Source organism: Loxodonta africana, chromosome 3 (genome assembly GCF_030014295.1).
Source record: "Loxodonta africana isolate mLoxAfr1 chromosome 3, mLoxAfr1.hap2, whole genome shotgun sequence".
Taxonomy (NCBI): domain Eukaryota; kingdom Metazoa; phylum Chordata; class Mammalia; order Proboscidea; family Elephantidae; genus Loxodonta; species Loxodonta africana.
The window spans coordinates 93,518,689-93,535,095 of record NC_087344.1 but is presented as its reverse complement, the minus strand read 5'-3'; positions in this window follow the sequence as shown (position 1 = coordinate 93,535,095).

Here is a 16,407-nt window from a genome sequence, read left to right as displayed (position 1 = left end):
ATACAAGTAGCTCACTCTTTGTCAGCATCTCTCTCCAACCCATTGTCCAGTCCCTTCCATGTCTGATGAGTTGTCTTGGGGAATGGTTCCTGTCCTGGGCCAACAGAAGGTTTGGGGACCATGACCGCTGGGATTCTTCTAGTCTCAGTCAGACCACTAAGTCTGGTCTTTTTATGAGAATTTGGGGTCTGCATCCCACTGATCTCCTGCTCCCTCAGGGGTTCTCTGTTGTGCTCCCTGTCAGGGCAGTCATCGGTTGTGGCCGGGCACCATCTAGTTCTTCTGGTCTCAGGATGATGTAAGTCTCTGGTTCATGTGGCCCTTTGTGTCTCTTGGGCTCATAGTTATCGTGTGACCTTGGTGTTCTTCATTCTCCTTTGATCCAGGTGGGTTGAGACCAATTGATGCATCTTAGATGGCTGCTTGTTAGCATTTAAGACCCCAGACGCCACATTTCAAAGTGGGATGCAGAATGTTTTCATAATAGAATTATTTTGCCAATTGACTTAGAAGTCCCCTTAAGCCATAGTCCCCAAACCCCCACCCTTGCTCTGCTGACCTTTGAAGCATTCAGTTTATCCTGGAAACTTCTTTGCTTTTGGTCCAGTCCAGTTGAGCTGACCTTCCGTGTATTGAGTATTGTCCTTCCCTTCACCTAAAGTAGTTCTTATCTACTAACTAATCAGTAAATAACCCTCTCCTACCCTCCCTCCCTCGTAACCACAAAAGTATGTGTTCTTCTCAGTTTAAACTATTTCTCAAAATCTTATAATAGTGGTCTTATGCAATATTTGTCCTTTTGCAACTGACTAATTTCACTCAGCATAATGCCTTCCAGGTTCCTCCCTGTTATGAAATGTTTCACAGATTCGTCACTGTTCTTTATCGATGCATAGTATTCCATTGTGTGAATATACCACAATTTATTTAACCATGCATCCTTTGATCACACCTTGGTTGCTTCCAGCTTTTTGCTATTGTAAACAGAGCTGCAATAAACACGGGTGTGCATATATCTGTTTGTGTGAAGGCTCTTGTTTCTCTAGGGTATATTCCGAGGAGTGGGATTTCTGGGTTGTATGGTAGTTCTATTTCTAACTTTTTAAGAAAACGCCAGATAGATTTCCAAAGTGGTTGTACCATTTTACATTCCCACCAGCAGTGTATAAGAGTTTCAATCTCTCCGCAGCCTCTCCAACATTTATTATTTTGTGTTTTTTGGATCAATGCCAGCCTTGTTGGAGATGGAATCTCACTGTAGTTTTAATTTGCATTTCTCTAATGGCTAATGATCGAGAGCATTTTCTCATGTATCTGTTAGCTGCCTGAATATCTTCTTTAGTGAAGTGCGTGTTCATATCCTTTGCCCACTTCTTGATTGGGTTGTTTGTCTTTTTGTAGTTGAGCCTTAACAGAATCATATAGATTTTAGAGATCAGGCATGGTCGGAGATGTCATAGCTGAAAATTTTTTCCCAATCTGTAGGTGGTCTTTTTACTCTTTTGGTGAAGTCTTTAGATGAGCATAGGTGTTTGATTTTTAGGAGCTCCCAGTTATCTGGTTTCTCTTCATCATTTTTGGTAATGTTTTGTGTTCTGTTTATGCCTTCTGTTAGGGCTCCTAACGTTGTCCCTGTTTTTTCTTCCATGATCTTTATCGTTGTAGTCTTTATGTTTAGGTCTTTGATCCACTTGGAGTTAGTTTTTGTGCATGGTGTGAGGTATGGGTCCTGTTTCATTTTCTTGCAAATGGATATCCAGTTATGCCAGCACCATTTGTTAAAAAGACTATCTTTTCCCCAATTAACTGACACTGGTCCTTTGTCAAATATCAGCTGCTCATACGTGGATGGATTTATATCTGGGTTCTTAATTCTGTTCCATTGGTCTACGTGCCTGTTGTTGTACCAACACCAGGCTGTTTTGACTACTGTGGCTGTATAATATGTTCTAAAATCAGGTAGAGTGAGGCCTCCCACTTTCTTCTTCTTTTTCAATAATGCTTTACTTATCCTGGGCTTCTTTCCCTTCCATATGAAGTTGGTGATTTGTTTCTCCATCACATTAAAAAATGTCATTGGAATTTGGATCAGAAGTGCATTGTATGTATAGATGGCTTTTGGTAGAATAGACATTTTTACAATGTTAAGTCTTCCTATCCATGAGCAAGGTATGTTTTTCCACTTAAGTAGGTCCTTTTTAGTTTCTTTCAGTAGTACTTTGTAGTTTTCTTTGTATAGGTCTTTTACATCTTTGATAAGATTTATTCCTAAGTATTATATCTTCTTGGGGGCTACTGTGAATGGTATTGATTTGGTGATTTCCTCTTCGATGTTCTTTTTGTTGATGTAGAGGAATCCAAGTGATTTTTGTATGTTTATCTTATAACCTAAGACTCTGCCAAACTCTTCTATTAGTTTCAGTAGTTTTCTGGAGGATTCCTTAGGGTTTTCTGTGTATAAGATCATGTCATCTGCAAATAGAGATAATTTTACTTCCTCCTTGCCAATCCAGATGCCCTTTATTTCTTTGTCTAGCCTAATTGCTCTGGCTAGGACCTCTAGCACAATGTTGAATAAGAACAATAGGTCATTTTTAAATACCATATAGAGAGATACAACAGACAAATAACTTTAAGGGCATGGATAGTAGTAAAATGTAGTAAAACATTAGAAAGTAATGAGTTTTAAGTATTTATTACCTTTTTAAAAATATAATTTACTTAACTGTAAAAACATAATTTAATTGTTAATAATGGCTGCATTTACCGGCTTGTTCACAAAATTTCCTAAAACTTTTAACAGTTGGCCCTCATGGAGAGCACGAGACAGCTACTTTACAGACCCATAAAGAGCCCAGATGGGATTCAAATACACTAAATTTAGTCTTTATTTAGGCAAAGAAGAGAAAGCAAGGTTTAATCTTGCCAACTGACTCCCATTCCCTCCCCTAACTCTACAGAACATCTGAGAGTCACACTAAAAGCTTCAGTGTGGCAAAATTGCAAGCTAGCTAGTCCATGACCTATTCTTGACCACCTTTTTCTTTACCTGCCTCTACTATAAAAGCTGGAAAAACTAAGCACTTATTTTCTCAACTACCGTAAGGCTTCTCGGCCGATGAGACATAAGACATAGACAGAGGTCTGGAAAAGCATTTTGTTTTCCTGATAAAAGTGTTATCAGATGGGTCTCTTACCCTTCCTTCTTGTCTTAAATGTGAATATGATGCCTGGAGCTGTGACAGCCATTTTGAAATCATGAGGCAATGTGCATGAGGAAAAGGCCAAGAGAATTTAAGAGCTACTGGCTGTGGATTTAGTGAGCTCCCAGACCAAAACCAGCCAACTCCATTAGACTTAATGTTACGTGAGGAAAAAAAAGTCTTTCTTTAATCCCTTGTATTGAATTTTCTGTTATTTATAAGTGAAAATATTCCTAACTGATACACATAGCCATTTTATCTGCTCTGGCTTCCATTACCCTAAGAAATGGAAAGGGAAAAAGAAGAAAGGCAACAGATATGTCAAGCATGAGGCTGGGTGGTTTTTATACTCCTTTAAGTTTCACAAAAACACTGTGAGAGAAGACATTTATAAAAATGTATAAGTTGTCATGGCTAAGCATACTTTAAGGAGTCCTGATGATATAGTGGTTAAGCACTTGACTGTGAAACAAAAGGTTGGTGGTTCAAACCCACCAGCCACTCTGTGGGAGAAAGATGTGCAGCCTGTTTCCATAAAGTTTACAGACTTGGAAACCCTATGAGGTCCCTATGAGTCGGAATCGACTCGACGGCAGTAGATTTGTTTTTTTTTGCTTTAATCATACTTTATGTTTTAAAGGAAAAGTTAATACCATTGTAGTTGTGTGAACCTTGAAAAATTAATTTCAGTGTAAATTTGCAAAGGTCTGAACACTTATCTCTCTTCAGTAAATGAAAAGTACATCACATGGCCGTTTCCTTTGGATAAATTAGACACAAACTGCCTGCTAGCAGATATACCCTCCATACCTACCTTTGCCAAGCAACTAAGGACAGCTGCTTTGATTAACAAGCACCCTGGGAATAACTTCGCTTTTTTCAAAGTTGGCCTTGGTTTCAAAGAGATTAAGAAAAGGTTTGTCATCCTCAGGGCTGGGTGGTGGCATCCACTAAGGAGAAGGAGGCAAGGGTGCTTTCTGTGGTGTGGGCTGTGTCCTCTTAGGCAGACATGTGTTTCCCTGGGATCTAGAACTGTCCCAGAGAGTCAGGAAGGAAGTGAATGAGTCAATTGCACTTCCAAGGCCCAATCAACCCAGTCAACCATGACTCAGAGGTCATTGGGCCTTTGTTACGTGTGGAAGGTGGAGGCTTCCCCGGCATGAGTCAGGATGACTCGGAAGCTGCGGAAGGTGCTGAGGGAGAAAAGGAGTGCCAGAGTGACAGAAGCTACGTTGTAAAAAAATATATATAAAAAACAGCAAAGGTTAATTTTCATCTCTAGTAGGAGCCCTGGTGGCACAACAGTTAAGTGTTCAGCTGCTAACCAAAACCCACCCAGTGGCTTCTGGGGAGAGAGACCTGGCAATCTGCTTCCATAAAGATTATAGCCAAAAAAAAAAAAAAAAACTCTATGGGGAAGTTCTACTCTGTCACATGAGGTCACTACGACTGGAATCAACTCGAGGGCACCTAACAACAACAACAGTGAAATTTCTGCCATTCAGTCATCCCTTCAATCATTCAACAGGCAATTATTGAGCACCTACTGTAAGCTAGGTCCTGGGGATGTAGCAGTGAATAATTAAGCAGGCACAGTTCCTGCTCTTATGGAATTTACAATATGGTAAAGAAAACAGGCAGTGAAATGGGCATTATGATAAGTGAATGCCATCATTTACATATATCCCTGGGTGGTGCAAATGGTCCAGGTGCTCAGCTGCTAACCAAAAGGTGGACTCCTTGGAAGAAAGGCCTGGTGAGCTACTTCTGAAAAGTCAGCCATTGAAAACCCTACTCTGACACACACAAGGTCACCATAAGTTAGAATTAACTCTGCGGCAACTGGTTTGGTTTCAGTTTCTGTGGTAAGATGGAGGGAAGAAAGAGCCCTAGTCAAGATATCTGGTGACCCAGACATTCTTAAGCTGTATGTCCTTGGGTAAATTTCTTTACTCTCTCAGTGTTTTCTATAAAGTGGGGAGGTCAAACTAGATTATTGTGATTTTATTATTTACACTTAATGTCAAAAACTAGCATTGGTGGTGTTGCCAAGTGGCATCAAGTCAGTTCCGACTCGTAGTGACCTTATGTACAACAGAACAAAACACTCCCTGGTCCTGCGCCATCCTCACAATTGTTGTTATGCCACTGTGTCAATCCATTTTACTGAGGGTCTTCTTCTTCTCTGCTGATGCTCTACTTTATCAAGCATGATGTCCTTCTTCAGGGACTTGTCCGTCCTGAAAACACATCCAAAGTCTGTGAGACAAAGTCTCATCTTCCTTGCTTCTAAGAAGCATTCTGGTTTGACCTTTTCCGAGATAGATTATTTGTTCTTCTGGCAGTCCGTGGTATATTCAATATTCTTCGCCAACGCCATAATTCAAATGCATCAATTATTCTTCAGTCTCCGTTATCTGTTGTCCAGCTTTCACATGTACATAGGTGATTGAAAAAACCATAGCTTGGGTCAGGCACACTTTAATCCTCCAGGTGACATCTTTGCATTGGTAATTTCTAGGAATAATGCTTACCCTGTGTAAAAATGGTGTGGCAGAGGCAGCGTCTGACCTCCTCTAACTTCACAAGGGGAAGGAGGTCAAGATCAGCAGCCCAAGGCTGATTCCTATGAGGCAGAGGCCAGACATACCTCCTCTCTCCAAACTTTTTTCCAATTCTGACACCAACCATCCCTCGCATGGTACTCTCTACTTCTCTGCTGAGTTTGACAGTTTGTTGCAATGGCCACACAGAACTCCCAGACAATACTCACAATTTGGGATTTATTAGGGAAGTAACAGGTTACAATTCAGGTTCAGGAGCACTCAGAACGCAGTTCTTTGATCAGGACAACCTCTTCTCAGCCGTGCCGCAGGCAGGCCTCTCCCTGGCCCTTGGCCCTTTAGCCCCTTGGCCCTTTGGCCTCTTGGCCCCTTGGCCCCTTGGCCCCTTGGCCTGACCTCTGCCCTGCTTGGCCAAGTATTACAAAGGTCCTTTAGCTCTGCAGATAACTGCCATGAAGCACCCCCACTCTGCCAGTAAGCCTCGGCCAGAACCAGAAGGCACTCAGATCTAGCTCCACCCAGTGCCGCAGGTGCCAGCAAGCCTCCTGCGTGAAGGCACTCAGCTTTCTCACCCTGTGGGCTGGGAAGCCCACCATACCATCTCCTGACAGTATCCTGTTCTGCTGCCGCCATTTCTTTGCCACTGCCTGTCACCGTCTTTGGTGTTACACCTCTCTCTCAATCTCCTGGTTCCAGGAGCTTCTCAGTGCAGGAATCCTGGGCCCAAAGGATGTGCTCCGCTCCTGGCTCTTCTTTCTTGGTGATGGTGAGATCCTCTCCTCCTGCCTTTGGGATGGCTCATCTTAAGCCTACTGGGATGGCAAAACTGATCAATCCCCTCGTTAGGGTTCCATACATCTTATTTGCATGGTCCCACCCCAAAAGGGTGCCATGCATTTATTTACACTATGAGCAAGCTATTCAATCCCCTTGGTGGGCCACAAGGACCTCATTGTCATAGTCCTCACCCAGTCATTCAGTGGGAGTTACAAAGACTATAGCTAGAAAAGGACCACATAAAGTAACTCACTGCAGTGCGCTCTGCTTGTGATCGTTCTGTGTTAACAAGTACAATTTATTTGTTCAACAGTGTGTTCCTAAGTCTGTTCAGGGAACACGTTATTTCCTGCACCTTTCTCTCTCTACAGTGGCTCTGATTTTGGCTTCCTGGGCCCTTCTTGCTTATACAGAGGGCCTGCCATCGGAGGCTCATCAGTTCCCTGCTGGTGATACCAACATTCTACACCAAGGTTAGATCTTTTGAACTGGTTCTTCTAGATAAGCACATTTTCGGATCAGTAATACTTCATTCAAAGCCTAAGTACCTTGGAGAACAGAAAGCCAGGAACGCCTTTAAAATCCATACTGCTCTCCCCTGCCAAAACATGCAAAATTTAGTGTGGGGGGTGTATGTGCAGCGTGCGTGCATGTGTGTGCACGTACGCGTGCTGAGTGTGTGTTATCTGTGTGTCTGTGTTTATGGGGAAAAGAGTTCACAGGGTTCATCAGATCTTCAAAGGTGCTCATAACCCCAAAAGAATTAAGAACTCTAACTCAGGGTATTACGATATAATCTTCCCTTCCTCTGAATGTCCAAAGTGCTTGAACCTTTCATGGCTCTTACTATAGGGGTTTGTAGCTTTCCTAGCAGATTATTACTTCCTTAAGGGCAGAGGCTATATCTTATTGAAACAACAAGCTATCGAGAAAAAAGCATGGATTTTGGAGTCAGACAGATCTGAGCTTAAATACCCGTTCTGCCGCTTACTAGCTGCGTGACCTGAGACAAGCTACTTAGCTTTCAGACTGACTATTGTTTTGTTTGAGCCCCTTCCTGGTCTTCTGAGAGTACATATCCCTTGCCCACAGGAGAGGACACAAGACTCAGTCTAAACCAATCATAGTACCCATCTTCCTAGCCATAGAGATGGATGGGGCCCATGACCCCAGCTGGGCAATCAGAGTCCTTCGCCAGGATTTTGCTAGCAGGGCTGGTGGGGAGGAATCCTTATTGCTCTGGCTGCAGAGTGGTCAGGGCATGAGCCTAAGCTGTGCACAACATGTCCCCATTCTCTTGAAGATATCTGTCTGTGAAAAGAATGAATAGATTTGGCAAACAAAGGGACACAGAAATAGGAGAAAAAGAAGCTTGTTGGTTTTAATGTTCCAAGTTTCTCAGTTACATGAACCAATAAACACCCCTTTTTATTTAGGTAAATTTGAGTCCAGCTTCTGTCACGTGCAACTAGAGTCCTATAAAGTATAGATAAGGAGCTCTAGTGGCACAGTGGTTAAGCACTCGGCTGCTAATTAAAAGGTCAGCAGTTCAAACTCACCAGCAGATCCAGGAGAAAAAGATGTGACAGCCTGCTTCTGTAAAGATTACAATCTTGGAAACCCTATGGGGCAGTTCCACTCTGTCCTATAGGATGGCTATGAGTCAGAATCAACTTGACGGCAATGCGTTAAAGTATACATGGAGTCCCTAGGTGGTCCAAACAGTTAATGTGCTTGACTGCTAATCAAAAGGTTGACAGTTTGAATCCACCCAGAGGCACCTCAGAAAAAAGACCTAGCAATCTAACTCCTGAAAAATCAGCAATTGAAAACACCATGGAGCGCAATTCAACTCTGACACACGTGAGGTTGCCATAAGTTGGAATTGATAATAACTACTCCTGGGATTGTGAGGATAAAATAACATGTAGAAAAGAATCTAGTAGGAAGCTTTCTACCTGCTTGTAACTTCCCCATTTCAACAGGTACCATTTATTTGTTCATCAGTGTCTCCCAAAGTATGTTCCAAGGAACACTAACTACACAGGCTGTGACTAGGTTTTCTCTGAGGGGAAAAATTTGACGAAATAATTTGATAAATGCCTGCTAAAACAAAAATTCTTCCCCAAGGGACTTTCTAGAGTCTCCAGTCTTCTAGTGTGCATCATGAATTTCCAACTGGGCAAAGTAACATGACCGTAAAACCCCATGTCAGGGAGCATCTGTGAACACATTTTGGGAACCGCCTTCTACTTGGCTAATTCAGCAGTTGTATCATGGCAAACAGAGCCCCGGTGGTGCAGTGGTTAAGAGCTTAGGCTGCTAATCAAAAGGTCAGCAGTTCGAATCCACCAGCAGCTCCTTGGAAATCCTATGGGGCAGTTCTACCCTGTCCTATAGGGTTGCTATGAGTCGTAATCAACTTGACAGCAACAGGTTTGGTGGGGTTTTTTTTGGTTTTATTATGGCAAGCACTGCTTAAGTGAGAGTTTGACTATCATTGTCCAGTTCTTTCTCTACAAGAGCAAAAGTCTGGCAGGTTATCACCACAGTTCTGACAATAATTAGCTATAGGGCTTGGAAAAAATCACTTTAATTTCCTGAGTCTCTCTTCATCTATAAGGTGTGGATGCTAGATTCCACAGCCTTTAAGAACTCATCCAACTCTTCTATTCTCTGCTTATGTGGTTCTAGAAGATCCTGGGAGGATCGAATATGTTATATGAACTCTACAGGCCTATGAGGGTCAGGAAAAGATCCAGGCTTTTGAGTGAGAAAGTGAGGAGAAACAGCAGGCTGCAATGAAGGTTTACAGCAGTCACTAGAGCCAGCTCAGCTTTTTGAAGATTTTATTCCAATATTCTAACATAAGCAATCTCTGGGTTAACTCCGTTTTCTTAAATGGAGGTTTCTAATGTTTTTTTTTTAATGGCACTAGATTCTAGGGTTCATACATTTTAGGTTTGGCTGGAATAAAACTACAGCCTTATAACAACAAAAAGCTAATGTGACTGAATGTTTACACTACGAATTCTCAAAAAGCTGAGAAAACCTAACAAGAGAGGGAGTGAGGAGCAAAGATTGTATAACTCCGACCTCTGCACTGCTGAATAACAATGTTATATTCTTTATTTTCTTATTTAGTTTAAATTTAACTAAGACAGCTATGAACCCAACCTCTTTCTCTTCTGTTGTCCTCAATTAACAGACAAAAAACCTTCTTAGAGATGCTTAGTGAGTGTTAAGTGGAATAACGAAGGTGAAAGTCCTTTGGAAACTGCAATGCACTCCACGAATACATTCTTTTTATTATTATTCATAACATTTAAAGTATAATTTTGGCCTTAACCACAGATATGACTTGAGGCAAGTAATTCATCAGCTCCACCCTTCTTATAAAATGAATATGGTAATGGATGGGAAAGATTAACTAGAAAATGATGGTGGGCTCCTTTGAAAATTGAGGGTCACTGCAGTTCTTATTAATTAGTAGTAACCATACAATTGTGAAATTATAAATGGCTCTGCATCCAAGTAGAACTCTGAGCTCTGCTACTTTTTCACTTGTTGCCATTTTGATTTAGTCCATTAGCTCCACTAACCTATAATTAGCACAACACCCTGGAAAATTAATCTAGCCTGGTGAGTCAACATTGGGGAAATGAAACAGACTTCTAACACATGTTGGAATTAAGCTGAAGCCTGAGGGCTAGGTCCTCCTGGTTTCAGAGGGAACTAAAAGCCTCAGATTCTGATTTTTTCTTTTTTTTTTTTTTCCAGCTAAATATATGGGAGCTCATCTTTCTATTTTCAGCAACTGAGTTTCAATACTGCTATCAAGGTAAACATAAGCCTTGTAAGAATTTTCAATCAATTACAGAATAGGAAAGAGAATTGCAAGCTGTTACATTATGGCTAAAAATTCTATATAAGCATATGGCTTTGGAGAAGCTAAACTGCTAATACAATTAAGATAAACTGTCCAAATCTCTGTCTCCTGGCGGAGTCAGCCTGCCCAAGAGGGTGCTGAGGGGCTGCTGATGCCAGGGAAGTCTCTCACTGGCAACTGTGATATTGCTGAAGTCTGAGGATCCTCAGAGCCCATGGAAAGGGCTTTCTAACAGCCCACCAGGGCAGAATTAAGTTACAGAAGTCAAGAGACAACAAGCAGATCAAAAGCACTACAGAAAGCTGAAACGTGGAACCAGCTCTGCAGGAGCAGCGAGATGAAGTGAGGAGCATGGGGCAGAAATGGGCAGTGTGTGACTGGGACACTTCCCCAAATGAGATTTGCCATCTTCAGCTGGCATATAGTGTCATCTGTAGGTAAGTGTCTGCTGAGTTCAAGATCAGGAACTGGGCCATCAGAGAAATGTGCCTTTTCATCTTTCTCTTTTTGTAAAAATCTTCTCAGTTTCCAAATTAAATAAGCCAGTATATTTTCCTCGCAGATGCTTATCAGTTTCAACTATTTTATTTCCAATTCTGTGCATAGGATATGACTGCGGAAGTTTGCAAGCAAACTTACCTAATTAAACCTCAACTCCCCTAAGGCCAAAATCATCATCTGCCTTTCTGGTCAAATCCTGATCTCAGAAAATACCACCATGATTCTGTCAATCACCCAGCCTTAAAACCTAGGAATCTTTCCTTTCCCTTGATCATCAAATCCAATGGCCAAATCCTGAAGCATCTACCCTCCTTTTGCACACTTCTTTTCATTCTCATCTCACAGCTTCTTAATCTCTTATATGCAATGCACTAATGCCAGTTTAATCTCCCTAAAGCCCAGTTTCCATCAGGTCATTGCTCCATTCAACTGTTTAATAGCTGCCTACTTCCTAATGTATTAAGGAAAAGTCCTCAGTTTGGCAGTCAAAACTCTGGCCTTACCTCCCATGTCTCCCTTCTACCTGCCAATCCAACAGCATGTACTTCTTTTGCTGTGGACTGCTGCATTCATAGCTCATCTACCACAAGTGAAAGGCCTTCCAAAGTGGAGGCAGTGGGACCAATTTGCAGTGCCCAGGGGATAGGTCTGCCAATTAGTCATGGGGGCTCATGACTGCTACTGCTGGAAAAATAACCAAAAGCTAACATTGGACTGCATCATCTTCTTACGTGAAGGATACCACATTAACTTTTAAATGGCTCCCCATTTGGCAATATACACTCAACGGCAGTGGGCTTGGACTAAAGGGTGGGAAGAATCTCAAACTTGAGAATTATCTTTTCTTCTTCCTTCTTCCAGCTTTCTCTATTTTCCATACTGATTTTTTTCTTTTTATTTATTTATTTTGCAGCAAATACCTTGAACATAGATTCCTCTATAAGTAATTGTTCTTTTGTCCATTATTATTACTTTTTTTTTAATCAATGAATGCCAAAGTATTGAAAGGTGTGACTATTAATGCCAGTTTTCTCGTTGTTACTATTTTTAACATATATCATGGGTATGAATTTGTATCCATTAAAATCTGGAGCATGACATATCAATTTATTTTTTCTAAAACAAGTTAAAACTCACCTGAACCCTCATTTGCCACGGTATTGACACATTCAGTTACAGTTATTATTAGGGCTTCCTCCCCTACCTCCGGGGGGGATTTATAAAGGTTGCAGAGATCTTTTGCAGTCTAGAGCATCAAGAAGGGCCTCTGGTCCTTGGTCTACAATAGTTAACACTGAAGGATGGTAGTCTAAGCCCACACAGGCTAAAGTCCTTTGAGGGAAGGTGCACTGCTAGAGATTGGGAAATTTTGTGGAAGCTGGAAGTCTTGGGATCCAGGTAGTCATTTCCCTTTGAGCTTTTTTTATTTCCTGAGTTTTTTGTTTTTCGGGGGCACTATGAGGCAGCACGGTGAGGCTCTTTCTCTCCATGACACAAACCACTTCCTAGTCTTGGAAAATCTCCTTCTCTCTCAAGGCATGCTCTTCTTCCCCCTTACCTGGAAGTACTTTTCTATGGGATTTCTGCTTCCAGCAATAGCAGACTAGTTTGTCTAAGACCAATCCTCTTATCGACAATAACTAAAAAAAAAAAAAAAAAACTAGTCAGAGTAGAAGAAGTATCTATTTGAAGGCATTGAAAAATTTTCCAAAGCAATGAGAACTTGAAGGGTCAAATCCCAAAGAAAAAGAAAGTAACAGAGAGGGGAGCCCATCATTTGGCACTGCTTTTCCTTTTGAAGTGTTTGCTGATTCTTAAGCTGCACCTGAGAGGCTGAGAAGCTAAGGAAAGCTTTAGACAGTCTTAAAAGCCTGAGATGACAAAAGTTGCAGCTCAAGGGCCACTGGTAAACACCCTAGACTTTCAGTTGGTATGGCAAACTGTTATATTAATGGCCCCCAATGAACTACACCTTCTGGCATTCATACCTTTGGGTGGTCCCCTTCACATTGACTCTGGGCTTGGCTATCTGATTTGTTTTTATGAGTAGTATATCAGTAAATGGAAACCCTGGTGGCGTAGTGGTTAAGAGCTACAGCTGCTAACCAAAGGGCTGGCAGTTCGAATCCGCCAGGCACTCCTTGGAAACTCTGTGGGGCAGTTCTACTCTGTCCTATAGGGTTGCTATGAGTCGGAATCGACTCGACGGCACTGGATTTGGTTTTTGGGTTTTTTTTGGTTTATATCAGTAAATGTGACACAAACAGAGATTTGATAGACACTTGTTCACTGAGATTCTCATTTTTAGAATTCTCCCTCTTAGAATCCAGCCTTCATACTTAAGGAAGTCCAGGCTATCACAATGGAGAGAAAGGCCATGTGGATAGGCTCTGGAGGATGAGACATTATATGGAGAGAGAGAGGCCACGTGGAGGAGAACCAAGATGCCACAGCCATGCTCTCAGATGAAAGCAGCTTTATAAGTGACCCCAGCCAACACCAAGTGAAGCAGAAGTGTTCAGTTAACCCAAAGAATTACAAAAAACAATAAATCGTTGTTGTTTTAAGACACAAGCATTACTTTAAGATAAAGCAATAAATATCTAAAACAGTTGAGAACCCTAGGAGTAAAGCCCAAGCCCATTGCCATAGGGTTGATTCTGACTCATAGCAACCCTATAAGGCGAACCAAAAATAGATCAGTTCTCTCAAAGTTTGAGGTACACCTTCTCAAAAAGCTCAATGCCTGATTTAATTAAGTTTATCACCAACCCTACCCACAATTACCTGCAAGAAACTAAAGTAAATCCTCTCTCAAGGAAGAAAACATCATTTAGAACCTCAAATTATCTCTACAGTTTTAAAAAACACAATGCCCCAAAATAATAATAATAATTACACTTATAAAAAATAAGAAGGGACTGATAATTAAAAGAAAAATCAGACAATAAAAACAGACCCACAGGAGATCCAGATGTGAAAATTATCAGACATACTCTAAAACTGCTGTGATCATTTGTTCAAGAAATTAAATGACAAGGTGGTAGGAGTTTCAGCACAGATGTGGAAGCCATAAAAAATTAAAAAAAGAATTAAAGTGAAATTATAAAACTTAAATATACAATAACCTAAACTAATACCTCAATAGATAGGTATAACAGCAGATAAAACGTTGCTGAACAGAGAATTTGTGAACAAGAAGGAAGACAGAAGAAAATATCCAGACTGAAGCACAAAGAGACAAAAGAATAAAAAATACAGAAACAAGCACAGAAGACACATGGGAATCCTGGAAAAGGCCACACACTGATGTAATCGAAGCCCCAGAAGAAAAGGAAAGAATGAAACTTAAGCAATATTTGAAGAAATAATAGCTAAGGATTTTCCAAATTAATGTAAGACTTTAAGCCACATATTCCAGAATCTCTACAAACTCCATTGAAGATAAATACAAAGAATACCATACATAAACACATCATAGTAAAGCTTCTGGAAACCAATAACAGAGACCAAGATTGTAGACTGAATAGAGAAACAAAAATCAACTCTTTATTTCAAAGTAGTTGCCTACAAAGGCTAACTGTCTTGTCACCTAACTGGGCTTTTACTTTCATTCTTCCTCCTTCTAAATCATTTTCCACACTAAGGTTGATCTTCTAAAACTTGCTCTGCATAAATGTTTCAGTGGCTTCCCATTTCCTTAAGCTAAAGTTCACACTTCTTATTACATTTTAAGTGGCCCTCTGGGACCTTGTTTCTGTGTACATTTTTAGCTTTCTTCCTCACTACTACCTCTCCAGAACTCTGCACTCCAGCCATACTCAACTGGCTTTTCATTCCTCTAAATTGGCTTTACTCTCACCCTCTACAAGGTCTTTGAACATACTGTTCCTATTCCTTGGAACTCTCTCCCCTCATTTTGTATTCCTTTTCTTGGATTTCCTTATAATTTAAATATCACTTCTCTGGGAAACCTTCCAGATCCCCAAGATTTAGTTATGTACCCCCACTATGCACTCCTCTTACATCATGAAATACTCCTATCTCATACTTTATGATTATTGCTTATTTGTCTGTCTCTCTTTATAAATAGTAAAATAGTGAAAACTGCATGTCTTATAGTTGTCTCCCCAGTCCTCAGCCTGGCTCAAAATAAACTCAATAAATATTTTTAAAATTATTTAATTAATATTAAAAAATCTTAATGTCTTGTCTTCAACATAGTCCATCACATCTCTTTTCTAGACCTAGCTCCCCCCTCAGAAGCTTCTAGATCAGGATATATATAAATTGAATGCTATTTAAATTTTATGGTCTTTTTAACATTTTCTATATGTTACTGCAATAAAAATAAAAATGTAAATGAAAAGTATGAATATGCATACCATAGACTCCTCCCCTGCTGTTCCAATTCAACAGGGTTTAAAGTGCTCACTTGCTTTCCTACATGCAAAGAAAGTGTGATTAGACTACTTGCAACCTCAGGTGACACTCTGGCTTTTCAGTCACTCCAGGATCCCTTCAAAATGGCCTTCCTTTTTTTCTGTAGCCCTCTATGGCTTCTTTCCAGTTTTTATAACAGACTTTGTTTCTCTCTGCTTCCTCTTCTCAGCAAAGCACAACTTCCTCTGTCATGTTCTATAAACTTGCCACTGTTGATGAGTCTTTTTATGTGCCATCTGAATTGGTCTGCTCTGTCTCATAATCACCTGGATTCTATTTCAAATCTTAGTAGTAAACAAATAATTTTTCTTTACCTGGTACTTTCTCTCTCCTTGTAGATCATTTCTGAATTTGGTCACTGAATTCACTTCAAATACAGGGTAAAAGTGAATGCCATCATCAAATTATGTCTCCTTTGTTCACCATTGCATCACTAATGCCAACAACAATTCCTGACACCTAGTAAATATTCAGAATGTATTTTGTTGAATAATTAAATATCTTGGTACGGACTCTATACCATAATAGACTGCTAATATTGATTTATAGTTTAGATTACTTTTGTTCTTAACATGCTACAGATAAATATAAAAAAAAAACTTCATTGAGTACTTAGAAGTTGATACACTTAATAAAATTTTACTTCAATGTACATATTGTGGCCTGATCCAACTATAGGCATTCTTCCTTAGCAGGTTCTCTTTGTTCAGAAATGTAAGAAGAAGGAGGATTTGTTTTGTTATTTTCTTTCACAAATTAAGGTACTTTGCTTGGATATTATACCTAGTCTTTATAATCTAGTCTTCAGTAGGTACAATGAATACAGTTACTTCATTGAAATGTAAATAATAAACCCCCAAACCCAACTCATTGCCATCAACTGATTCTGACTCACAGTGACCACATAGGACAGGGTAGAACTGCCCCATAGCGTTTCCAAGGAGCAGCTGGTGGATTTAAACGGCCGACATTTTGGTTAGCAGCCATGCTCTTAACCACTACACCACCAAATCAGTTGAGCCCGACTCAT